Source organism: Lepisosteus platostomus, chromosome 8 (assembly GCF_059453375.1).
Source record: "Lepisosteus platostomus isolate fLepPlt1 chromosome 8, fLepPlt1.hap1, whole genome shotgun sequence".
In the NCBI taxonomy this organism is placed as follows: Eukaryota; Metazoa; Chordata; class Actinopteri; order Semionotiformes; family Lepisosteidae; genus Lepisosteus; species Lepisosteus platostomus.
The window spans coordinates 9,123,803-9,137,542 of record NC_142618.1 but is presented as its reverse complement, the minus strand read 5'-3'; the positions used below and the strand labels follow the sequence as shown (position 1 = coordinate 9,137,542).

Genomic DNA, 13,740 nt, shown 5'->3' with positions numbered 1-13,740 from the left:
CCCTTCGCTCACATTGCAGGCACAGGGCTCACGCCGCGTTTCAGAGACATCGGGCTCCCTCACTGCACCACAAAACAGAAAGTAGCTGGCTCTGAAGGGGGAGGAGAGGAGAGACACCGCATTTGGAGCTCCATCGGCACAAACGCACATTGATTTGGCACCACACGCACACGGAAGAGAGAGGTTCGGGGACAAAAAAAAAACCCCGAACAAAATTTAAAAAGCAAAAACAAACAAAAAAAAAGAATTAAAAAAAAAAGAAAGGCAGGGCACGGTGATTTCCTATTACTACCCCCGGGTTCTTCCTAAACGTTACAGACTCCTCATGAGAACAGGCACCACCTGCCAGAGATGGAGCTGTTGAAGCGCCGAGGAGAGGGAGGGGGGGGGGACGCCGAAGCGCTCTTATCGGCTCGGCCCAATGGCGAGGCGGCCCCGGCTGTTACGCCCTCGGTGATTGGGCGCCCCGGCGGCCGGGCTCTGTCACCTCGCCGCCCATTGGCCGCGCCGGAAGGGTGATTCCGAGGCTTTGTGATTCATGCGGCTGTCGGAACGAGCTCGCGGACCTCGAGTAGGGTATTCCACCGCAGCCGGGGTCTGCCCTCGCGCCGGCCGGCCGCGTGGCTGGTGATTACCGTGCTGGTGTGAGTCATGCCGCCGTACTTGAGCAATGATTTTTGTGTGAACTCCTCTCGCTGCCAAGTGGAGAGGTTATGACGAGACAACAGGAGCCGGGAATTATTCCCTGAGTGGGGGGAACCTCACAGAAGAATTCCAGTTGTAGTAAATCTCATATGAAGTTGAACGTTTTGCTTTATTCACCAGTTGCGAGTACATTGCAGTAGTTATGCTTTATAACTCTCCGTCCCCCAAATTGTTATTTACTAATTCAATAAGCACAATAAATAGTTTGTTAAACTGCACATATTTCCTAACAATATTTCTGTATATTGTAATTTGCTTTATGTGCTGATGTAATTAGAGAATAATCAATACCATTCAGAAACGGAACTATGCAATTCAGCAACGTTAAGACAAATGCTCTTAGGATATATCTAGCTACATTGCTACTGTGTCATAAGCGTTTTACAGTATAATCAGTTGGCTTGCAGGGTTCAAACGCACTGTCTGTTCTGCTAGCCCTGAAGCATAGCTTAAAGATTTGGAACTGGCTACTCCAGTCCAATACACCAGTAGTGATAACTGTACTGGGGTGAGTGGGATTTAATGTTAAAACTGGATTTAAAACTGGTGGCTCTGTTTTCATAGCTACAGAAGGCTCAAGCGTTTGGTATACCTTTCATTTTTAATTGTTATTTACCGGCAGCTCAATATCCATATTTACTGAGCTGCTTTCCTCTTACATAGGGATAGAGCCTTATCCCTTGCTAGGACTGACATGCACAAACCTGTTCTGTGTTGTACAACAGGTCTGCCTTTGTGTCACTATAAGGTAACAATTAAACATATTGCAAGCTAGTTATAAAGTTCTTGTAAGATAACATTTCAATCATCTCACAAATACAGAAACAAAACACAGGCTAGTTTTGTTAAAGGTACCAGAAGAGTTCAGAAGGCTGTGGTGTTCTGCTGCTGGGTATTTCTACAGTTAGAAAGAGTAACACTTCTATGTTTTGTTTTCAGGTCAGCGTTTACCCGAGATCGTCTTGTTAATAACGTGTGCATGTAAATCCAGCCTAAAATATGACCTTTTGCTGACACGGCGCCTGTTTGACAATGTGCCGCTAGTAATGTGTTTAAAAACAAACCTGGGCGCTACTTCTTGTGCTGAAATGATCTTTGAAATTTGGGTTTGCCAAAACATTACAGGACGTGCAGTCTGTGAGTAATGTGAAGACACAGGTTGATGCATGTTATTATGTGTGTTTCATAACAGTCCTGTTTAGTACACTATATCTGTATGCTGAATGCTAATTATTAGTCTATAACAGAAAAACACCTGCTTCCTAATTGGCATAAGCTGTTCCTAAATGATCCATCCATCATGCTTGTGAGGGTCATGGCCGCACTTTTTTACATTTACTTGTTGTAAACTTTAATATTTAAGTATGCCCCCTTTGTCTACGATGAACCGTTTCTTTATTTGAAATGCTTTATGTTACATTGGAGTCTGTGAAGATTATCGAGTCAGATCGACAGTATGAATGGCTCTCTGTCACTGTTTTGAGATTCAATCAAGTTAATTAAAAAAGTAATCCGATCTGGCATGAACCTTTTTCCTTTTTTGAGTTTGAGTCCTGTAGTGTTGTTGGGGGGAAACTTGGCGACAACAGCAAACAGGCTGCCAGCAGGGGGCAGGATGAGACGCCGCACTAGTCTCTTCCAGGCAATGCTGCCAAATTTGCCAGTTTGCTCAGTAAGCCAGGCTCTTTATCTCTTGATCTAAATACAAATGTTTGCCAAGGTTTCAAGACCCAAAAGGTTTGTGAAGTAACTTGTTACACTTCCTGCCAACAATAAGGGTTTTCTGGTCGTAACTGATAAAGACTCCGTTTTTAATCAAGTTGGGGCACCTGTCCAGACCACATTTCGAATATGATTTATGTGACACTTCATCTGCAATACTTTTTTTAACATTGAAAAGTTTTGTATTTTAAAATTAGCCATGTGCAACTCCACATTATGAAAATTATATATTGATTTTCTTTTATAGAAAGTAATGTGATTCATCAGAAAAAAAACAAAACTTTGGGATGTATACAGCACACAGACCTTTTTATTCCTAATTAAGTGCCATAAAATAGCGAAATAAATATTGTTAAGGGTAAACAGAAAAGGATTTTTATGTTTTGCCTAGCCCAGTGAAGGAAACAGCCGGTTTGCTACAGTATTATAGTTGCTGAAGATCTAATCTGGGGGCTAGCAGTGTCTACCCAGATGAAATGTCCTTTTTTCTGTGGACAATGTAGTGTTTGACTGGAGAGCAGACAGATGTCTGTTTTGATTACGTTACTTCATTAGGTCTATAAAGGTAAACTGAAGAAAGACTGAAAGAAGATTTCCCTTCACTTCTCCTTAACAGATGGGAGAATACTGCGCACACGGCCTCTTTTTTTCCACAATACCTCCATCTCCTCTGTCTGACCAGAATATTTCAGGTCTTCTTTCATCTTTGCATGGGACACTGGCTTGTCCTGTGTCACAGCTCTCTGCTGCCACCCAGGTAAATTATTGTACCCTGATTTCAACAAGGCTCAGTAAGGGTATTTTTCCCTGCTGCTCCTGCTGACTATGCAAACACCATGTGCTGAATTCTGCGACTCGATATTATTCATTAGACGCTTTGTTTAAGAATGTTTCCAGGCGATCACAAATGACATTCAGAATTATTTCACATTATCTTCCCTGCACTCATTTTCCTTTTCCTTTGCTTGAATTATTTCTTTCTTTCCCCAAAACATTTTGGATTTACTTTTTCTTCACTTGAAGTTAATGAAAATTGTTTTCACTTATTGCAAATGCAGATTTGCTTTACAGTTTAGCTCCTTCCAATCATTGTACAGTATCTTATTGAATGTTTGGTTTTCAACATTTTAAGCTTCTCTTGCTACAAGTAGAATGTGTTTCAAAATGGGGGAATAAGAATGATATATATTATAGTGAGGTGGTCAAAAATGGATGGATGGATATATTGTTCCATTTCCTGCTCCCCCATAAACGGATGGAGAGGCCCATGCTCTCTGTCTCCTTCAGCTTAAACAACAGCACCTGTGTTTCTCTCCTTCTTCTCTTCCAAGCTTATGTGGGCTCTTCCCCTAAAGAGCCAGTTCAGTCCTCCTGGATTTCTTACTTCTCCTGGCTTAACAGATAAAGGTTTGAAAAGACTCCTATCTGATTAAGGTGAAATATTTTAATTTGTGCATGGGTGCACTACATATCAAGTTTACAACAGATACCCGTAGTCCTCCATTCTACAAAGAAGCGCTCTGTGAAATAGTTTAATTAGAGATTATGGAGCACTACTGAAAGTGAAAGGAAATTAATATTGTTACGGCTGGAAGTGACTATGGATGTGTCTCAAAAGAATCTAGAAACAATGGGCAATGCCTAGGACATTTCCAGCTTCAAAGCAAAGGGGATGTTTTCCGAGCTGTAGGGGATCCAGATTCAGTGATGAAAGCAATCGTAAAGTTTACCTGGGTTTTCCTTAGTTATGTTCTGGGTAAGTGATTAAATGCCAATCAACACAAGTCACAAAAGAACATCAGATCAAGGCAGAACAGAGGAAGAAGAGAGTAGACCACAGCAGACAGGAGGAGACATAACATAAAGCACGTTTGAGGTGAGAGGGCCTTGTTTGAGATCACCCAAAAAAGGCTCTACTGGAGCCAGGTATTTAAATCTCGCTAAGAGAGCTTGCTATTATTGTAGTTTTTAGGAAACTGGGATTTCCTGAGTGAAGAATCCCTTGGTTAAAAATGGTCTCTCCTTTTTAGTGGGCGCATTTTATAGTAGATTAGGGAGATAGGCTCCCATTTGTTTTGTAGGTTTCAATGTAGGTTTTATTCTGTTTGGTTGAGAAGGCAGCTTATTTCTCCTTTGTAGACATTAAGAGTCTGGGATTTTTCTGGGTGGGGAGGATGTTACGCCCCTGAGACGCCATGTTTGTAAACTTGTGCTGTATGGAGGGAAACGTGTGTGTTGTGAGTAGTGTAGTGGGTGTTTTGTCATTTTAAATAAATACCTGTTTAACCAAGTGTAACCTGAATTATTACTCCTTTCATCAAAACCGTGCTGGAGGACAAAGAACTCATGTGCCACTAATTATACCAACCATTCAGGTACAGCAAAATCTTTACAAGTTTGGGGTTAAGATGATTTATTTTACTTATTGATTTATCTGATCAATTAGTTCCCGATTTTCTTGTAACCCCCCATTTGTAACAATATACAGTATTTTCAAACTATACATTATTTTTATTTCATTATCCACTTCATTTGTGTTTCAGGACATGACGTGAATGCTAAAAACAATAAAATAAAGCTTTTTTTTTTACTTTCTTGCTACTACAAAACACTCAGGAAAAAGTAAAAGAGTCATCCTTGGTCACACCAGCCTTCGATGAAGGAGAAATGTTTTGTGAGGCCAATAGAGAATCTTTACAGGAATATATTCCTTCCAAGAGTCTAATCAAAATTAGAGACATTCATGAATGTGTTTTTTTGAAGCAAAGATATACGGTATTGTATTGTTTCTAACATGTTTGCATTTTGGCAATTGTCAATTTGTTTTTTCTTTGTTTTAACTGCAGATTTGATAGCATATGTCAAGGCAGATGACTACAAACACACCTGAGTGTACAGTACATAGACTGGGTGGATCCGGCTTAGTTTAATCTTGTTTTCAAATAAGACAATGTTCGCAGCGCGAACTGTGGAAGAGATTGGAAGGTCTGAGCTTGCAGCTCTCAAAGCTGGTCTGAAGGTTTGCCATACTTCACATGCTAGAAGGCTCTTTCAATACGACATACAAGATTTTTCACCATCATTCCTATAAAAGCAAAGACTTTCACATCTGCCTTGACTCTTGCAACAGTTAAAATGACATCCTGTTGCATAGTTTCAATGTGCATTTAAGGATTGTCCCATGTAGAAAATCACATCTGGCCGGAAAAAAAAAAAATTGAAAAGAGATGAGAACAAAGTGCAGCAAAGTTTTTTTTTTCAACATTATCAGTCCAGAATACAGAAAGAAAAGCTGAACTTTAAAATACTTTTATTGACACCAATAGCGGAAGAACAAACCACATGGCATTTCCTGTTAATTCAGTTTTTCCTATTAAATGTAATAAAAACCCATTTTCTTCAAATATACTTACACGAGCCTTCAAGCTTGATTGTCTCTGATAACAGTAGCTCAAATACACAGCAACAGCTGGCAGTCACATGCTTGAAATGTTTGCCAAGGGTATGACATTTTAAACAGATTTCTTCTTACTGTGTATGTATTGCAGGTTTCTAACGGTACACATGGTTGTGAGATCCCAAAGAATATTTTAGTCCAAACTGCATTTTTTACCTTTCAGAGAGGAGAACAATGAACGCAGACCCTTGCATTTTCTTCTCAAAATGAAGACTCAACACCAACATCTGCACTTTAAACTTTTGAAATAACCAAATAAAATCAATATTTTCTGGTTAAACTATCCATTTCCCCTCTAATGTGTTTCTATTTTACAGAAAATCTTGGCTCTAACTAGGATATATTAATAACAGTCCTTTATGCATATTTTGATGTCTTTCACTGTAGAGGTGTGAGTCTTTTATTTGAATTCATTTTATACAGTAGTCATGTTTTAGTGGGATCCATTTTTAACCATTTATCATGAAGGCTTATTTAACTGAATTGGTACGATATTAATTTTTAAAAATCTTTTCATAGTCCTGGTATTCATTTCCCACAAAGCCGCACTGTTTAAATGTCTCATTTATTTTATATGAAATGTTTTCTTCAAAGGCATCTTTATACATTATTTTAGAGAGGTCTTAGTCCGTGTGCTAGTGATTATATAGTTACATAACTGTTCTATCCCAAACTTCAGAAAAAATGAAATAATGTAAAACATTGAAAGAATTATAACTATTTCCAAAGTGTTCAAAGATCACATCTTTTCTACAATACTCTTTTAACACCGTTTTTATTTTGCTGTTGATGGATTTTGTTTAGTGGCCAAGTACATCAACCTCAGAAATAATGATACTCTTACAGTGTTGAAACTCTTAAGCTTTCATTTACTGTCACGCAGTAACCTCAGGGACACGGAAAAGTGATCACAATCTGTTCCTGAAATCTGCACTATCAAAGACTCCACCTAAAGCTATTTACTTTATGCCAGTGCAGGAACATGTTGGGTGAACAAGAAAGTAATGCTTATGTTTCTTGCAACAATGTCAACAGAGAGTTTAATAAAGTCCCTGGCTGCTGCTCAACATCCATGGAAAAACAAGCCTGGGATTCACAGAAGAGCTAGGAGCCAGGGTGAGGTCTTCAGCATGCAACAGCACAGCCCTGCTCACGGATTCTGTGGTAAACAGGGGTAAACAAAGCAATGAAAAGGTAGTGCGAACCATTCACAAAGACAAGCAACGGGACAGCAGGATTCTTGATATTACACTGTGCACTATATTCATGAATCCCTGAGCAAGTGCAAAAACATTGGCCTGAAATTAGCACAAAGATGATAAATTTGAACACTAATATTACTATTACTATTGTTACTGTTACCACTGCTACTACTACCACTATTGCAACCTGACTCTCTGTGGTCATTAAAAATCCCAGAGTGTTTCTCAAAAAGAGTAGGGGTGTAACCCCGGTGTCCTGGCCAAATTTCCCATTGGCCTTTACCAATCATGGCCTCCTAATAATCCCCATCTATGAACTGGCTTTATCACTCTGTTCTCCTCCCCAAAGCGCTTTACAGGTAATGGGGACTCCGCCACAAATGTGCAGTCCCACTTGGTTGATGCGACAGCAGCCATAGTGCACCAGTACACTCACCACACACCAGCTCTCAGTGGGGAGGAGAGCAGAGTGATGGCCTCACTAACACCTCTTCCAGCAGCAACCTTAGTTTTTCCCCAGAGGTCTCCCATTCAGGTACTGACCAGGCTCACACCCGCTGAGCTACAGTGGGCTGCCAGTTGTGAGTTGTAGGATGATATGGCTGCTGGCGCAGAGCTTTAGTGAATTAGGTCCTGTGTAAATGATTAAGTGTCAATCAACTGTCCAGAAAGGGGAAGGAAAGAGGAGAAAAGGGTCAGACCACGAGAGAGAGAGAGGAGACAGCAGAAGAAGAATTCGAAGCTTGTGTCAGGCTAGAGTCCCTACTTTATGATCATCCCAAAAAAATGTTACTGGAGCTACGTATTTGATCCTTGCTAAAGAGAACTTGCTATTCTGTATTTTTAGGGAACTTGGATTTGTTAATAAATACAGGTGTTTAGCCAAGTGTGCCGGGATTATTACTCTTTTCATCAAAGCTGTGCCAAACAACAACGGATTCACATGCCTCTAATTATACCAACCACTCAAGTGAAAAAAAGAGAAATCCATAGCTGGGGGTTATGATTATTTTGCTTGTTGACTAAGCCGCTCAATCAATTCCTGCTTATTCTCCATTTTGTTACCCCTCCTATCGTAACAATATGCTAAATATCTCTTTACTCATATCGAATACCAGCTCTGTATTCAGAATTTACTGAATTTATATCACATTCAGGATGAAACTGAGAGATTTTCTAACTAAAATACCTGCATGTAATATTTTTTTCTGAAATAAGCTTATTGTAACACCATATTGCAACATTCACATTAATTGTATTGTAACATTAATTATTGTAACATCATCAGCGAGAATGTTCAGAGGAATATTACACACTTTTCTTTCTCTTTTCTAATTGCAAAAGCCCATACGTTCCTGTGAGACGATTTAGGAAGAGAAGCCCTCTCAAGTAGTTATTTCAGATGTACATGTACAGTACATACCAGTCCCTGGACGTATCCTGAAGCCCCAGGCAGGAAGCTCGTTCCCAAGCATCGCGTATACAACACACCTACCTGTACCCCAGGAGATTCATTGAATTAATTCTCTTAAGCATAATTACACGCCCTTCCCAGTCCAGGGAGAAACAATAAACCGGAACAAGTAAATTGTAATTGAAAATCTTGCTTTGAAATCACCAGGGACACAGAGGGCGAGGGAAACCGGAATTCTTTCATTTAGAGGATCATCTGAGTTTTGTGTGGGAGAAGTTCATTAATTAGCATTCAATTAGTTTTAGATCAGCAGTTGTGCTTTTCAGAGACATGGTCTCTTGACGCTTGACAGCAGACAATAATACCTGGATTACATGCCAGCAACATGGAAAAACAAATTATTTGACAAATGTGTTTGGGCACCCTCGCTTAACAATTTTTTGTGTCCACTCTTTGTTTTCTTTATATCTTCCGGTCTTTCCTTGCTTTTTTAAAACATTTTCCCAGAGATATTTTTGCTCCTACAGCTTTTGGGTTGAGCACTGGGCTTCACTTTCTTCTTGGCTAGAGCAGCCTAGAGGTCAATCCACAACATCTGAAAAAGAATTCCTCCCTCGAGACTGGGATGGCTAATCTTCAGTTTTTGGAACCTTTTTTTGCATTATCTTGCTGGGATGCAGTAACACTTACTATAATTATTAATAATGTAACACTAACATGTGAGAGTGCATTTTTATAAATAAAGTGCAGCTGGTCAGGTGACTGAGGGTGGCAGGACATTCCCTACAGCTCTCTGGGGAATACACAGTATTTGCCTGCCCCTGCCATCCCCACCACATTATAATGGATATATTACATGAGCCGTTGCACTTGACAAAAGGCTGCTGATGCCATTCGGAAGAAAAACAAGCCCATGCGAACATTACATCTGAAACTCAGCCCAGGGAACCATCCTTTAAATTCTACTCCTGCCCTCCCCCCCCCCCCCCCCTCCAAAATATGCTGTAATGCTTACTTGATGAAAAAAAAAGTTTTATTTTGGACTGATCTGATCATATCTGGAAGATTTTGCCATAATCCCTTGATTTTGCCCAGCTGCTTGAACCATTCCTCTGCCACATGTGGCAGGAACCCTGCCTGATCTTCACCATCTGGGAGTGAGCTGCAAGCAGGTAATGTGCTCCTGTGTTTGCAGTAGTTGCCTGCACAGTGCCTTGTGTTAAACCGTTTATTATTGCTTTGCTGAATCACATATTTATCTTTTTTTTCAGCACATGATGATTTTATATTTATCCTACAATACCCGTCAAGAGATTATTTTAAATCTTGATAACTAAATAATAATGAATATATGATTTATTTTATGTTGATTTCCCTTTATTCTTTTGTCAAAGCACAGAACCAGATGTCTCATTCTAGGTTCCATTTTATGGATGTCCTGTAATATTTTGTAAAAATCTGTTTTATATCTTTCAATGTAGCAACAAGAAATACTAAAAATCCTTTCATTGTGTTGCTTTTTCAGTCTTTCGCGTTGTCACTGATGCTGACTGTAGCTAAACTCAAGTCACCAAACACTGTTACTTAAACACTAACCTTGACTCTGTCAATGACATTAACACTATGATCAAATTTAATGTTAACCTTCACTGTAAGCCTAAACCTGTATACACAACACTATCCCAAGCCTTAGCTACACAGAAATAACAAACTTTGCCCTACAACTCTAAAAATAAAATGTAGTTTCAGCAATTTACAGACTTGTTGCCTTAATATTCTCATTTTTTATGAGATTAGAGAAACAAAGTTTCTTAGCCCTAAACCCAACTAAAACTCTATTATCCAACTTTACAAACTCTAATCCTAATTGTAACCATGAACTTTTCCATTGCCTCAACCCAAACCTTTTCTGATACCCCACTGTAGCTTTAACCCTAAAACTAATTCTTATTCCAAACCTAGCACCTACAGTACCCTGCCTCACTTCTGAATCTTAAACCAACTCTTACCTCAACCTCTTACCTCAAGCCTAATCCAAAACCTAACCTGTATCTTCTCCTTCAACCCAGCTGTGTTGTAAAACACACACTGTGTGCTAACTTACTGAATGGAGCCAAACTTAAATCTTCATTGACACGTTTTTATTCAGGGGTTGCATTCACTGTCTGGCAAGAAGAATCTATGGGTAAATGGTTTAAAATTAATAGAATATATTTGTTTTTGGTTCCATCTTGTGGCCAAATGGAGGTATGACGTGAAACATTAACTTGCGACTTTGTCACAATGAGCAACTGGAAGAAAACACCGGCAATAGTTCCTCAAAATCTGTCCAGACAGAGTTTTTCATGCTGGTATTTGAATTAATCACTTTCCAGTATGACCTGTCCTTTAGCATTTCATAAGTAGTCCTGCACGATATTTGAAGGGTCTATAGGATTTGAGGCCCATAAACATTGTTGAATCTTCTGAAGGTAAATAAAGGGCAACATGTCAAGACCAACATAACAAATTGGCTATACATGTGTTGAGCCCTCCCTAAAGACAGCATATATATAGTAAAGGAACAAGTAATAGGTTTATTCCATGCTGAAAAAAAGAAGAAAGAGAACACAACGTTTAGGCTGTGGAGCCTTCTTCAGGTGTGAGCCTTCTTCAGGAAGGCTCCACGGCTGAAACGTTGTGTTCTCTTTCTTCTTTTTTTCAGCATGGAATAAATCTATTACTTGTTCCTTATTTTACATATATATAGTTTTGAGGATGCACATATTGTAAATACACCTGCTAATTCATTATATATTATAGCTGTCTCTGAAATTGTAATTAATTTGGATCTATAAATTAAAATCCACTTATAGTAGAAACCCTGGTTAGAACTTCAAATGCCATTAAATGACACCCATCTGGGATGTGGCTCCGGAATGGACTTATTTATTATTTAAATAATATTTACAGTGTCATTTTGAACATGAATTAAATGCCTTTTCTTGTCTGAAATATGTTTACACTACAGGTGAAGATAAAGTAGTCCATAAGATAAAGAATTATATAAGACTATATACAGTATCAAAAAGCTATAGTTATAATGTACAGCATAATTATAAACTGTCAGAAATAACTTAGGCCACAGAGATATGAAATTATGGGTCAAGATTAGACAGTGATGGGCCTGCTAATCAATAGCAGTCAGATCATTTTGATCGTGGAGTAGAGAAGTAGTGTACGGGGAGTAAATTACAGTATATTTGCTCGAAGGAATGGGATTAAACATGATGACAATGTATTTACATTTGGAGACGAAGGGTGATATGGGAGGGAAGATTCAAGTGAAGTCAGTATTTCATGTATGGGAATGCGGATTAACAACAAGTGTATTAACAAGTGTAGCCACACCAGAAAGAGAGAAACTACTGACCAAGAAATTAGTGGAGAAATTTGGTACAAACCAGTAAAACCTTTCAGCAACAGGAGAAAATGCCACAAACGAAAAAAAAGAAAAGAGATTTTAAACATGTTGTTTGAGCCCTAACCTAATAGGAGATGTAGAAATACAGTAGTAGATATGCTTGGTATGGAACTATATCATTCTGTTCTTCAAAGCCCTGGAATGTACTCTCGGGGGTACCTTGTGTGTCAATGGTTTGGTTTTTGAGCATGACAATACCCCAAAGAGTTGGTGGAAAATGATCTATACAATATATATTGAATACATACAGTAAATATAGTTATAAATATAGTTTGCCTCTCCAATCCCCTGACTGTCACTTCACCAAGTTGTCATGGAATGAGCTTGACAGACAGAAATAAAAACAGATGTTTTAAGCAAGAAAAAATATGGTCAGGGAGGTAATGTGGACTGAACGGAAACAAATAAAAATGAAAGGCATGCTATTTCAAATTGTCTGACAAATATGAGCAGTTTGTTAGTAGCTGCTAGCAAGGGAGTGGAGTATTTACATTTTAAACATATAACCTGTAAATCAGTAGCTTATTTTGATTCATTGGGCCCTTGTAGCTTGTTTGACTGCGAACAGCTAATTGCTCTGAGGACCTTATCCAGCAGTTTGAATAAGGAAGCCAGAGTACTGGGATTTTTGTCCTCTGGTTTCGCAACTGTTTTACTATGTCAGTTTCTTTGACAATTTGGAATACTTGTATCTTAGTGTCCTGGAAATGTTTTTTTTTCAAGAACAAAGATACTGTAAGATATTCATTTAATGAGATACAGTAAATCCAGTCACACTTTCTCAGCAAGCACGTTTTTCTTTGGGTTTTTGAATAAGATTTATTGGTCACTTGATCACATTAATCAACAGTCTCTAAATATTTTCTAAATATATTAAGTATGGGTTCCCTCTACGCTTAATTTATTTATAAAAACTTAATTTATTGAATTTTTCCCTATACTAAAACAGTGAGAACAAGTACATATCATACTGCTAGGTGGCGCTGTTTCTCTAAAGGTGAAAAACGGCTTGTTTCCCCTCCGAATTTCTGTGCAGCAGATAACATAATATATTTCACTGCTGTGAATTTCTATATTTGATTTCATGTGCAACATGAATGCAATCTTGTGAAAAGTATAAAACATATGCACTGCTTTAATAAAAAAACATATACAACAAAATCTGCTCTTAATATAAAAAAGGTTGATATTTTCTACAATTATATTCACTCAACTTCTTTCGTGAGTGAAACTAAAAACTCTTGCTTTCTTGCAATTTGCCTTTGATCTTAATTAATTTGACATTCGTTATGTTTACTTTAAAAAAAGGACTAACGGTAGTTAAAATATTTAAACTGTGCTGCATGATATGATTGCACTGTATTTTTAACCAAAACGCAATGTACAAATATGTCAGTGCTAAAGTAGTATACAAAGTTGAAGGAGAACAAAGTAGTAACATTAATTTGGTCTATATGTAACACAAAGAAAACAATTCCATTTCATAATCCTTTGTGTTGTAATTGTGTAGACTCTGATGCGTCACTTTTTTTTCTAGGAAACAGACATCAACTTCTCTATTCAGCTAAAACATCATTTTTTTTTCTTTTTTAATCTTGTATTGTGGTGCACTGAAAAACATTTTCATTTGTCTGGTACGCTTGATACCTTACATACATGATACCAGAGTTGTTACAAATATGGAATTTTGACACCAAAAAAGTAAGTGGGGTTTGATTTTCAACTTTTAAGAAACTATTTGTGACTAGTGCGAAGATCATAGAACGTAAGAACATAA

General features: G+C 38.3%; 1 long non-coding RNA gene across 1 annotated transcript; it reads left to right on the top strand.

Annotated features, from left to right (window-relative positions):
- The first annotated feature begins 364 nt into the window (after positions 1-364).
- On the top strand, positions 365-2,221 carry LOC148655619 (uncharacterized). Its single transcript, XR_015940754.1, has 2 exons — positions 365-644; positions 1,645-2,221. It is a non-coding gene; the product is annotated as an uncharacterized LOC148655619 (long non-coding RNA).
- The last annotated feature ends 11,519 nt before the right edge of the window (positions 2,222-13,740 follow it).